Raw genomic sequence first — 13,238 nt, forward strand, 5'->3', positions numbered from 1 at the left:
ACAAAACTAATGTTCCTTCATCCATCTTGTGTAGTCACTAGACCCAGAGTTTAGGCTAGTGGTTACACTCCACAGTCTACATTTGTACAGCCAGTGTACGTGGAGTGGGGGGAGGGACAAAACAGGGCACAATGGTGACTGTTGAACTCAATTCCAATCTGAGGGTTACATAAAGACAGTGTATAGTGTAAAAGTATGACAGAAAAATGTACCTCTGGTTTTCTGGGCTAACATCTTTTTTTAACGTAACATTGAAGACAATGCACCCTGCTTACTAGAGGACAATTAAAATAAAATGGCAAAACAGAAAGACTGTTCAAATACTCCTACTAACCGTACTATTTGTGATGTAAATTGAGTATGTAGTATGCTTATTGGACAAAGTATGCCAAAAGGTTCCCGGATGTCGTACTACATTTGTCAAAATACGAAGTATACAGGCAGTGGACATTATTTCTGTGCTTTTGGGGCCCTTAATGCATTTCTTTCGAAAATGGGCGTGGCTTCACAACATTTTCAGATTTGAAGAAAATGTCAGAAAATAATCAGCCAAGTCTGACGAGAGTGGATACAAATTCACTGCCTTAACTAATTATGACAAATGTTAAGAAAATATTGAGCAATGTAAAAAAATATATATGCCTTTTCAAATAACTTATGTTACACGTTCTGTTCGGTGACATTTTGTTAGCTACGCTAACCTTACCAACCACATAGCATATCATTACAGCAGTTGCTTGTATGTACTGGTATGTTAGCTAGCTACCTAACATTAGTTGGCAAATAATACATAAAACTTGCCAGCAGGGTCATCGCTAGGCCTATTATAGGGGGGAGTATGCCCAGACCCCCCCTAAAAGAAGCTTAGCCCCCCTATCCATGAATCTCTAGTGCCATCCCTGCTTGCCAGTATATTAACTAAATGGTATCTAACTAACTACCCAACGTTTATTGACTTCTTCACAGCATTCTTAGCTTAGCTAAAAGGTATAGTCGTTGAGCGTTCTTAATGGACATTGCTAATGAAGACATAAAATGTCTAGCTGGTAATTTGTTAGCTATGCTAACAAGCTAGCAAGAAGTTGCATAGCAACAGCAGCCAACTTCCGGTAGACAGGCAAAGCGCTAGTACACTCAACTGAAGGGATACCGTTCATTTACAGTATACTAAAATGAACTAATAGTATATACACTCCTTAAATATGTAGTATACAGTATGATAGTATGGGTATTCGAACACAGCTTGTGTCTATCTATGCCTACACATCCCTCTTCCCGTGCTGGTGTGAAAGAGAATCTGCTAAAGCCAGGCAAGGTTTGCTTTAGCTTTGAATGTTTTACTGTCCCAGTATGAAGTACCTGATCTGTGCACATGTTCCTACAACTGGCGAACCACAACCTGAGAGACAGACCAATAACTCCTACAGGCTAGGGGTCGTGTTGCAGCCTTACAGCTCGCACACACACACACACACACACACACACACACACACACACAAAAGAGCCTGCCCTGCCAGACAGATGCGGGCTGTCACAGAGAACGTGGGTGCCCATTTAAAATCATTAACAAGGCCCGGCTAAAGAAACAGCCTGATGCATATCAAGGAACAGGCGGATTCATGCCAAGCCAACATCATCCCCTCCCCTTCTAGTCAGGGCCCCTTGCACTAAGAGCTATAGGGGCTACACATTCTTCCATTCTGGTTTAAGAGTCATGAACTCCAATTTAAAAGGGACATTTCACTGCTGCTCTTTCAAGGTATATGTCCATTCATATGTTACTAACATATATTTGTGTTAGAAAAATCTAGAATTTCCTCACTACATCCAAATACAAGCATTTCTGCGTCACACCGGTATAAAACGGGCCATGTGAATTTCCTGGTTAAAAGCAAACCACAATATCCATCATTCATAGCGATTTCAGGACGTAGTACCGCCCTTGTCGAGGTGGATCCAGCTGAGAATGGGTGTCAACAGGTTGCTAAAATTACTCACTGGATCAGCCACTCGTTCATAGAACATCAGCTTGCGAACAACTATTTATTTATAATTTTGTGGTGTCGACAACAACTGTAACGTTTAGTCATGGTGTGGTGCTCATTACATGGATGTGCAAACTACAAGCAAGCACAGGCTGCTGGGGTAACATTTCATTGGTTACCTTGCTAAGAAGTCGAGCAGAGATAACGTAGCTAGTGAACTACATTTGTTTATCTAAACGAAGCAAGTTAGTTTTCTTAAAATGCTGGCAAGACATTCCAAAGCAAATCAATGTAATTTTACAGTTGCTATCTGGCAATATGATTTGTAACTTCGCAAGAAAACGTTAGCTAATGTTAGCTACAGCCTACCGGACTGTATCTAACCCATAGCCAGCTAACTAACTACCGCAGAGGCTAACGTGACTGGCCTATGTGTCCATTTACAGAGTCCGATCCCATCAACATCTGTAGCGTCATCAACACCAGGAACTAGTATACAGTGCATTTGGAAAGTATTCAGACCCCTTCCATTTTTCCACATTTTGTTACGTTATGGACTTATTTTAAAATTGAATAAATATTAAATTAAATAAAAAATATCTCATCAATCTACACACAATAACCCATGAGTTCAAAGGAATTGTCCGTAGAGCTCCGAGACAGGATTGTGTCGAGGCACAAATCTGGGGAAGGGTACCAAAATATTTCTGCAGCATTGAAGGTCCCCAAGAACACAGTCGACTCCATCATTCTTAAATGGAAGAAGTTTGGAACCACCAAGACTCTTCCTAGAGCTGGCCGCCTGGCCAAACTGAGTAATCGTGGGAGAAGAGCCTTGGTCAGGGAGGTGACCAAGAACCTGATGGTCCCTCTGACAGAGCTGTAGAGTTTCTCTGTGGAGATGGGAGAACCTTCCAGAAGGACAACCATCTCTGCAGGACTCCACCAATCAGGTGGAGTGGCCAGACAGAAGCCACTCCTCAGTAAAAGGCACGATAGCCCGCTTGGAGTTTGTCAAAAAGGTACCTAAAGGACTCTCACACCATGAGAAACAAGATTCTCTGGTCTGATGAAACGAATATTGAACGCTTTGGCCTGAATACCAAGCGTCACGTCTGGAAGAAACCTGGCACCATCCCTACGGTGAAGCATGGTGGTGGCAGCATCATGCTGTGGTGGCAGCATCATGTTGAGGGAAAGATGAACAGAGCAAAGTACAGAGATATTCTTGATGAAAACCTGCTCCAGAGCACTCAGGACCTCAGACTGGGGCGAAGGCTCACCTTCCAACAGGACAATGACCCTAAACATACAGCCAAGCCAATGCAGGAGTGGCTTCAGGACAAGTCTCTGAATGTCCTTGAGTGGCCCAGCCAAAGCCCGGACTTGAACCCGATCGAACATCTCTGGAGAGACCTGAAAATAGCTGTGCAGCGTCACTCTCCATCCAACCTCACAGAGCTTGAGGCGATCTGCAGAGAAGAATGGGAGAAACTCCCCAAATACAGGTATGCCAAGCTTGTAGTGACATATCCAAGAAGAAATGAGGCTGTAATCGCTGTCAAAGGTGCATCAACAAAGTACTGAGTAAAGGGTCTGAATACTTATGTAAATGTTATCATTTTTATTTTATTTTTACTAATTTGCAAACATTTTAAAAAAAACTGTTTTTTGCTCTGTCATTATGTGGTATTGATGAGAGAAAAAAACGATTTAATCAATTTTAGAATAATGGTGTAATGCATTTAAAAAAAGAAAATAAGTCAAGGGGTCTGATTACTTTCCAAATGCTACTGTAAATCTTTCCATGACTCCACGATGAGCAAATAAATATGCTGGCCTGTGTCATGTTGTTCTAGTTGGCGTGTTATTAGTAGGCTACAACTTCTACTGTAGTTTTCTTTGTTTATGCAAAACTTGAAGTCTAAATTGGAGTAAAGCAGAGTTATTAGTAAGAATGGGATGGTGTGGATGAATGATTGGTGTCTGCTGGCAGTGGATATTGTGTGGAAGGTTAGTCAGCATGATGTATTGACACAAGGGGATATAGTACCTTGTTTGAGTGTGTATTGGGAAAGGGGGATACCTAGTTAGTTGTACAACTTAATGCCTTTAACTGAAATGTGTCTTGCGCATTTAACCCAACCCCTCTGAATCAGAGAGGAGCGGGGGGCTGCCTCAATCGACATCCAAGTCAACAGCGCCTGGGCAACAATGAGTTAGCTGCCTTGCTCAGTGGCAGAATAGCAGATTTTTACCTTGTCAGCTTGGGGATTCGATCCAGCAACCTTTCGGTTACTGGCCCAACGCTCTAACCACTAGGCTACCATTTTACAACAACAAAATGACTACAGATTAATCCTGCTGCTGCTGACCTTGACACCAGCTTTAGTAGTAGAGATCCTATAGACCCATTGGATGAAAGATTTCAGCTGTGAACAACCTCAAGATTATCTGACTCGGAAGAGGAAAAGACTGCACGGGGCTGGCAAGAGTAAAAGTGTATAGTCTATGAGTCCAAGGTCATAAAGTTATGTCAGACAAGGTGCCATTGCCTAACATAAGACAATGTTCACCAGCTGAAGAACTTTCAGGACTCTGCCTGGAATATTCAGCCAACACAACATCCATATTAGACTGATGTTGTCATTTAATATAGAATGCCTACTATACTCACAACTGCATTATGGTATAGATATTGCTAGCTCTTTTACATATGTATATAATGGAGTTTGATAAAATGTTTATTTAATATTTTGGTATATGTGTACTGACAAGTGACTAAGTGATTCCAGCTGCGTCAGAAACCAATAAAGTGCTGACTTCTACTTCTGGATCAATTCATTGTGATATTCATGATTTTTTGGGGGAAGTAACTAGCTACAATCTTACTGATAAAACAAATGATGCAGGGAGTTGGTGTATCATTTCAACTTTAATTTGTTGGTAAGTAAACATGTTTGAATAAATCAGTAGATTAGTCTGTCAATGTAGCAAATAAGTAGACATGGATTGTATTCAAGACAAATTTAATTTGCTCTGGAGAGCGAGGTGAGTTTACACAGCAGTACACAGAAACATTATGGCAATGTATGACATATACTGTATGCAGTAAAGACAAATATTCTACTAACGCCTATAACAAATACTACAGGTATACAAAGGGAATATTTGTATATGGTGTGTTTGGTGGGTGCAGTGAGATGTTCGGAGTCACTTTGATACAATGGGAGATTGTTGTTATGGACCTTTCACATCTCCTTGAATCATCCACTTATTTGTATCCGACATACTGTCCATCGTGTGAAGGATAAATTGTTTGAATGGCCCAGACAACACACGCAGGCAAGGGAATTTGGTGTCCTGTGCCTAGCTTCTCCCCACATAGAACAAACTATACATATAATCCCATGGCCACTAAGCGGTATTGTCTGAAAAATAATTACAAAAACACTATTATGGGCAATTGTTGTGTACTGTCTGTATTCGTACTGCAGCACAATAAAGAATAGGAGCACTCCCTTTAAGAGTGTGCTCCTTATCTCAGCTCGTTACCTGTATAAAAGACACCTGGGAGCCAGAAATCTTTCTGATTGAGAGGGGGTCAAATACTTATTTCCCTCATTAAAATGCAAATCAATTTATAACATTTTTGACATGCGTTTTTCTGGATTTTTTTGTTGTTATTCTGTCTCTCACTGTTCAAATAAACCTACCAATAAAATTATAGACTGATCATTTCTTTGTCAGTGGGCAAATGTACAAAATCAGCAGGGGATCAAATACTTTTCCCCCCTCACTGTAGCTACAACACACAGGTATAGTTATTCAAAGACTAATACGAGTCATAAAGCCAAAGTAATTTCATTACTCTTCGTCATCATCATCAAAACATTTATCCAGTTTTAATCCTGATAAGATACATTGAGGCTAGCTAGCTAACGTTAACTAACTACCTATAACATTAGGCTACAGTACATTTTTGGGTAAAGCAAACAAAGCTAGCTCAACATGGCTAGATTGTCTTGTAATGTTACTAGTAAGCCCTGTTATGGTTGAATCGATCACAAAATTATACTTTACTGAACAGCACTGCCTTGTGTGAAAAGAGATCTTATATTGCTAGCTAGGTACCAACTGCAAAACAACTTACTCGTTTGTCTTTTGCCTTCCTGGTCTAGCTGGTCTAGGCTGCTGCCACCAGTTGATCTTAGAGGATCTTAGAGGTCTACAGCACACTCCTATCCATGTGTGCAACGAAACCGATATGGTCTGTCACATACACACAATCCATCAGAGTCTGACCGTGGTTCCCCATCGCTGCTTGCTGGTCTCGCAATTCATGTACTCGTCTCAACTCCTCTTATGTAAAAGAACATCGAAAACTGTTTCATCGTCCAGCTTTTCTTGGAAAGAGGAATCAGAAGCAGCCATTGTAATTATTTAGCCATCTTGGATAGACAGTGCATGGTAACATAGCTCCCATGAACCTGTAGAAACTGGTACCAAACCCATTTTTGAAAAGCCTGCCTTCGAGGGTGGGAACACAATTGGATAAGGAAGTAGGGCTCCTGTCAGGCTGTAGTCTTTACAAAGCTCGGGAAAACGAGTCAACCTAGATATCCTGCAATGATGTGGCAGCTAGGAACATCGTTCCTATCTATTGAACAAGGACAATCATATCTACTCGCTGCTAGCGTGATCGTCGTGCAATCGGCAAAACACAAAGGCCACAATAATTACTACAAAACATGACAAAACCCATTTTTTGTTCAGATAGCAGGCTCAATCAACCAATGACATCATTGGTTGAACTCTCCCGGGCAAAAATTCTAAAATACCGCTATGGTGCATAATTATGTCTGAAACACCTCATCACTCATAATTATGTAGGAAACTGGAAAAACACCCCAAATAATGTTCAGCGGTGAAGTATCCCTTGAACTAGGCAAGGCATGTCTCCATGAAACTGAAATGGAGTCTTCTTTGTAAGACACTGATGTTCAACCTGCCAACGTGTCCAGGGCAGGCCAGCGAAGGGAAACGATGTACCGTAGTTGGAACTCTGTTCATTTGTAATGACTTGGATGTTTTACCATTGAAGCTAATGCAGACATTAGGGCGCTTTTCTTAGACCTTTCACCAAGTGGTCTGATGATCCTTCAGTTAGTTACCCTTTGACTTAACAGTAGTTTCAATAGAGTTGAGTGAATGAGGCCATTGATATTGGCTACTTTGAGAAATGTACTAAGAATAATACACTATCATATTGATTTATTCACATTATGCCCTATATCAGGGCTCTTCAACCCTGTTCCTGGTGAGTAACTTCACTCCAACCCTAATCTAGCACACCTGATTCTAATAATTAGCTGGTTGATAAACTGAATCAGGTTAGTTACAACTGGGGTTGGAGTGAAAAGATACAGGAAGGTAGCTCTCCAGGAACAGATTTGGTCAAATATTCATACTAATTGCAGGACCAGTGAAAAGACTGATCAAAAGGACAAAAACAAATGAGAAACATAAGAGTATAACTATGTAACAAAGTCAGTATGGGTGTAAATGTTCTACTTTCGCTGTTGCCAATGTGTGAATAAAGAATGCATGATGATTATAGTTTGGCGATGGCAGGCCACCAAGCCATTCATTAAACAGTAAAAACGTATGACTGATAAGTTCTATTAACATTTCAGTGGTGGGCCCTCGCTAGATGTCTTTGTCCATCTCAGAAGGAAGGACTTCAGAGTCCAGTTGAACCGCTCCGCCATGCAGTCGTTTATAATTCATAATGTTAAACCTCTGGAGGCAAGAACAAGGTCCTCAGTCCTCGTTATGGGGAGATTTCATCACATATACTCACTGATGAAAACACGAGGTCTCATATTTAATACATGAGAGGTCTCTCTCCCTGTCTCTCTCTCTCTCCCTTAATCTGTATCTCTCTCTTCCTCCCTCCCTCTCTAACACTTTCTGTTTCTCTCACTCTTTCTCGCACACTCTCTTTTTTTTCCTCAGACCGGATGGAAACTCACTACAGTTATCATCACATAAGAGTTGCCTGCCAGCTACTTTCCATAAAAATAAACTATACCAGCTTTATATTACTTACAATATAATTTGCAACTATCACAATTATTTGGTCTATGTAGGTTTGAATAATTGCAATAGGGTACCCTGTATAGGATACAGTACAATAAATGTAATTAATATGTTTGGAAACAATCTTCTACGATTTCTTTGAAGAGGTGCCATTGAGGGCAGAGAGAAGCGTCCTATTTTTCTTAAATCTATTTCTCTAAACAATTAATGCTCATATGGCTTTGCTTATGGCAGGTCACCAAGCTTATCATTAAATATAACTTACCAATGCCACAATATCAGATACAGCTCATTAGCATATCAAAAGGTACTTCCCGATCCTCGCCGGTGTCAGAGGACTCTGATGCACTGTGCCGTCCACTGTTACCACAGACTGCTTTAGTAATTTATAACGTTTATACTCACGAGGTAAGAACAAGGTCTTTCGCCCTCATTATAGTGTTATTTTTCATCACCCAGTTTCTGACATCCTTGAAACATGCAGTCCCTGTCCATATCTCTTTTTTTTTACGTGCCACTGAGTGGGTCAATAAGAATGCTGAGCACTGAGCCAGTCGTTGGACACTAACTCATCTTCATTCCAAGATGGCATAGCAGTCAGACGTCCTTTGTCCTCTTGTCGTGTCCCGTGTATATATATATATATATATATATATATATATATATATATATATATATATATATATATATATATATATATATTTACATATTTTCTTCGCATATCTTTTTATATTTTTTTTTCTAAAAACTCAAACCTCAAAACACTCTCCTGCAACCCGCCTCACCAATTTAAAAAAAAAAAAGATTTACCTCAAATCTGAACTCCACAACAGAAGCTAGCCAGAGGTTAGCCAGAGGTTGGCCAGTTCACTGGCTAACATTGGAGTTCAGCTAGCCACGTTTAGCGGACATCAGCTATCCCTTAGCTCGAAAAGCCATCGGCAGTTTTGTACAGCGCGACTCAGACCAGAGCATACCGGACCTATTTTCTCTCCATATCCCCGGATTTCTACCGCAGGCTCTGGACATTTACACCTGGATCTTGCAGCTAGCTAGCTGCTACCCGAGTGACTATTGGCTAATGTTGGTCCCGGAGCCAACATCAATTATTCCGGAGCTAGCCAGCTGAAGAGTTCCATCAGCCACTCATGGGCTACAATCACCTATCCGGACCCGTTTTACTGCCGATGCGGAGCCCCATCGGGCCTTCACGACTGGACTACCAATGTTATCTGCCCGAGGGAGTTATCCAACTGGCCCCTCCGTATCTACGTAACCTGAACGCCCATCTGCGGCCCGCTAATCGTTAGCTGTCTTATCGGCTGCTATCTGAATAGGTCTATCGGACAATTTTCTTGGGCCACTATAACTATTTTGCCAATTGGACTGGTCCCCCCTACCACACGGAACCCCACTAATCTACAGACGGAAACGCACGAGGTGGCTAAAAACAGACCTCCCTCCATCTTCTGCCAGCTTGCTACCTATGGCCCGGCTAGCTGTCTGAATCTCACTGGACCCTTATGATCACTCGGCTAAGCATGCCTCTCCTTAATGTCAATATGCCTTGTCCATTGCTGTTCTGGTTAGTGTTTATTGGCTTATTTCACTGTAGAGCCTCTAGCCCTGCTGATTATACCTTATCCAACCTTTCAGTTCCACCACCCACACATGCTTTGACATCTTCTGGTTTCAATGATGTTTCTAGAGACAATATCTCTCTCATCATCACTCAATGCCTAGGTTTACCTCCACTGTATTCACATCCTACCATACCTTTGTTTGTACATTATACCTTGAAGCTATTTTATCGCCCCCAGAAACCTTCTCCTTTTACTCTCTATTCCAGACTTCATAGACAACCAATTCTCATAGCTTTTAGCCGTATCCTTATCCTACCCCTCCTCTGTTCCTCTGGTGATGTAGAGGTGAATCCAGGCCCTGCAGTGCCTAGCTCCACTCCTATTCCCCAGGCGCTCTCTTTTGATGACTTCTGTAACCGTAACAGCCTTGGTTTCATGCATGTTAACATTAGAAGCCTCCTCCCTAAGTTTGTTTTATTCACTGCTTTAGCACACTCTGCCAACCTGGATGTCCTAGCCGTGTCTGAATCCTGGCTTAGGAAGTCCACCAAAAACTCTGAAATCTTCAACCCTAACTACAACATTTTCAGACAAGATAGAACGGCGAAAGAGGGCAGTGTTGCAATCTACTGCAGAGATAGCCTGCAGAGTTCTGTCCTACTATCCAGGTCTGTACACAAACAATTTGAACGTCTACTTTTAAAAATATATCTCTAAAAACAAGTCTCTCACCGTTGCCGCCTGCTATAGACCACCCTCTGCCCCCAGCTGTGCTCTGGACACCATATGTGAACTGATTGCCCCCCATCTATCTTCAGAGCTCGTGCTGCTAGGTGACCTAAACTGGGACATGCTTAACACCCCAGCCATCCTACAATCTAAGCTTGATGCCCTCAATCTCACACAAATTATCAATGAACCTACCAGGTACCACCCCAAAGCCGTAAACACGGGCACCCTCATAGATATCATCCTAACCAACTTGCCCTCTAAATACACTTCTGCTGTTTTCAACCAAGATCTCAGCGATCACTGCCTCATTGCCTGCATCCGTAATGGGTCAGCGGTCGAACGACCTCCACTTATCACTGTCAAACGTTCCCTGAAACATTTCAGTGAGCAAGTCTTTCTCATCGACCTGGCCCGGGTATCCTGGAAGGATATTGACCTCCTCCCGTCAGTAGAGGATGCCTGGTTATTTTTTTTAAATGCCTTCCTCACTATCTTAAATAAGCATGCCCCATTCAAAAAATGTAGAACCAGGAACAGATATAGACCTTGGTTCTCTCCAGACCTGACTGCCCTTAACCAACACAAAAACATCCTGTGGCATTCTGCATTAGCATCGAACAGCCCCCGTGATATGCAACTTTTCAGGGACGTTAGAAACCAATATACACAGGCAGTTAGAAAAGCCAAGGCTAGCTTTTTCAAGCAGAAATTTGCTTCCTGCAACACAAACTCAAAAAACTTCTGGGACACTGTAAAGTCCATGGAGAATAGGAACACCACCTCCCAGCTGCCCACTGCACTGAGGATAGGAAACTCTGTCACCTCCGATAAATCCACAAAAATTTAGAATTTCAATAAGCATTTTTCTACGGCTGGCCATGCTTTCCACCTGGCTACCCCTACCGCGGTCAACAGCACTGCACCCCCCACAGCAACTTGCCCAAGCCTTCCCCATTTCTCTTTCTCCAAAATCCAGTCAGCTGATGTTCTGAAAAGCTGAAAAATCTGGACCCCTACAAATCAGCCGGGCTAGACAATCTGGACCCTTTCTTTCTAAAATTACCTGCCGAAATTGTTGCAACCCCTATTACTAGCCTGTTCAACCTCTCTTTCGTGTCGTCTGAGATTCCAAAAGATTGGAAAGCAGCTGCTGTCATCCCCCTCTTCAAAGGAGGGGGCACTCTTGACCCAAACTGCTACAGACCTATATCTATCCTACCCTGCCTTTCTAAGGTCTTCAAAAGCCAAGTCAACAAACAGATTACCGACCATTTCGAATCCTACCGCACCTTCTCCGCTATGCAATCTGGTTTCAGAGCTGGTCATGGGTGCACCTCAGCCACGCTCAAGGTCCTAAACAATATCGTAACCGCCATCGATAAGAAACAATACTGTGCTGCCATATTCATTGACCTGGCCAAGGCTTTCAACTCTGTCAATCACCACATCCTCATCGGCAGACTCAATAGCCTTGGTTTCTCAAATGATTGCCTCGCCTGGTTCACCAACTACTTCTCTGATCGAGTTCAATGTGTCAAATCGGATGGCCTGTTGTCCGAGCCTCTGGTAGTCTCTTTGGGGGTGCCACAGGGTTCAATTCTTGGGCCAACTCTTTTCTCTGTATACATCAATGATGTCGCTCTTGCTGCTGGTGAGTCTCTGATCCACCTCTACGCAGATGACACCATTCTGTATACTTCTGGCCCTTCTTTGACAACTGTGTTAACAACCCTCCAGACGAGCTTCAATGCCATATAACTCTCCTTCCGTGGCCTCCAACTGCTCTTAAATACAAGTAAAAACGAAATGCATGCTCTTCAACCGATCGCTGCCCGCACCTGCCCGCCCATCCAGCATCACTACTCTGGACGGTTCTGACTTAGAATATGTGGACAACTACAAATACCTAGGTGTCTGGTTAGACTGTAAGCTCTCCTTCCAGACTCACATCAAACATCTCCAATCCAAAGTTAAATCTAGAATTGGCTTCCTATTTCGCAACAAAGCATCCTTCACTCATGCTGCCAAACATACCCTCGTAAAACTGACCATCCTACCGATCCTTGACTTCGGCGATGTCATTTACAAAATAGCCTCCAATACCCTACTCAATAAACTGGATGCAGTCTATCACAGTGCCACCCGTTTTGTCACCAAAGCCCCATATACTACCCATCACTGCGACCTGTATGCTCTCGTTGGCTGGACCTCGCTTCATACTCGTCGCCAAACCCACTGGCTCCAGGTCATCTACAAGACCCTGCTAGGTAAAGTCCCCCCTTATCTCCGCTCGCTGGTCACCATAGCAGCACCCACCTGTAGCACGTGCTCCAGCAGGTATATCTCTCTGGTCACCCCCAAAGCCAATTCCTCGTTTGGCCGTCTCTCCTTCCAGTTCTCTGCTGCCAATGACTGGAACGAACTACAAGAATCTCTGAAACTGGAAACACTTATGTCCCTCACTACCTTTAAGCACCAGCTGTCAGAGCAGCTCACAGATCACTGCACCTGTACATAGCCCATCTATAATTTAGCCCATACAACTACCTCTTCCCCTACTGTATTTATTTATTTATCTCCTTTGCACCCCATTATTTCTACTTTGCACTTTCTTCCACTACAAATCTACCATTCCAGTGTTTTACTTGCTATATTGTATTTACTTTGCCACCATGGCCTTTTTTGCCTTTACCTCCCTTATCTCACCTCATTTGCTCACATTGTATATAGACTTATTTTTCTACTGTATTATTGACTGTATGTTTGTTTTACTCCATGTGTAACTCTGTGTTGTTGTATGTGTCGAACTGCTTTGCTTTATCTTGGCCAGGTCGCA

At 42.5% G+C, this 13,238-nt stretch overlaps 1 protein-coding gene across 1 annotated transcript in view; it reads right to left on the reverse strand.

The window, feature by feature from the left end:
- gli2a (GLI family zinc finger 2a) overlaps positions 1 to 13,238 on the reverse strand; it is a 103,095-nt gene that overhangs the window by 68,940 nt on the left and 20,917 nt on the right. The gene's annotated exons all lie outside the window — the stretch shown is intronic.

The sequence above is a fragment of the Salmo salar genome, chromosome ssa25 (genome assembly GCF_905237065.1).
Source record: "Salmo salar chromosome ssa25, Ssal_v3.1, whole genome shotgun sequence".
Taxonomy (NCBI): domain Eukaryota; kingdom Metazoa; phylum Chordata; class Actinopteri; order Salmoniformes; family Salmonidae; genus Salmo; species Salmo salar.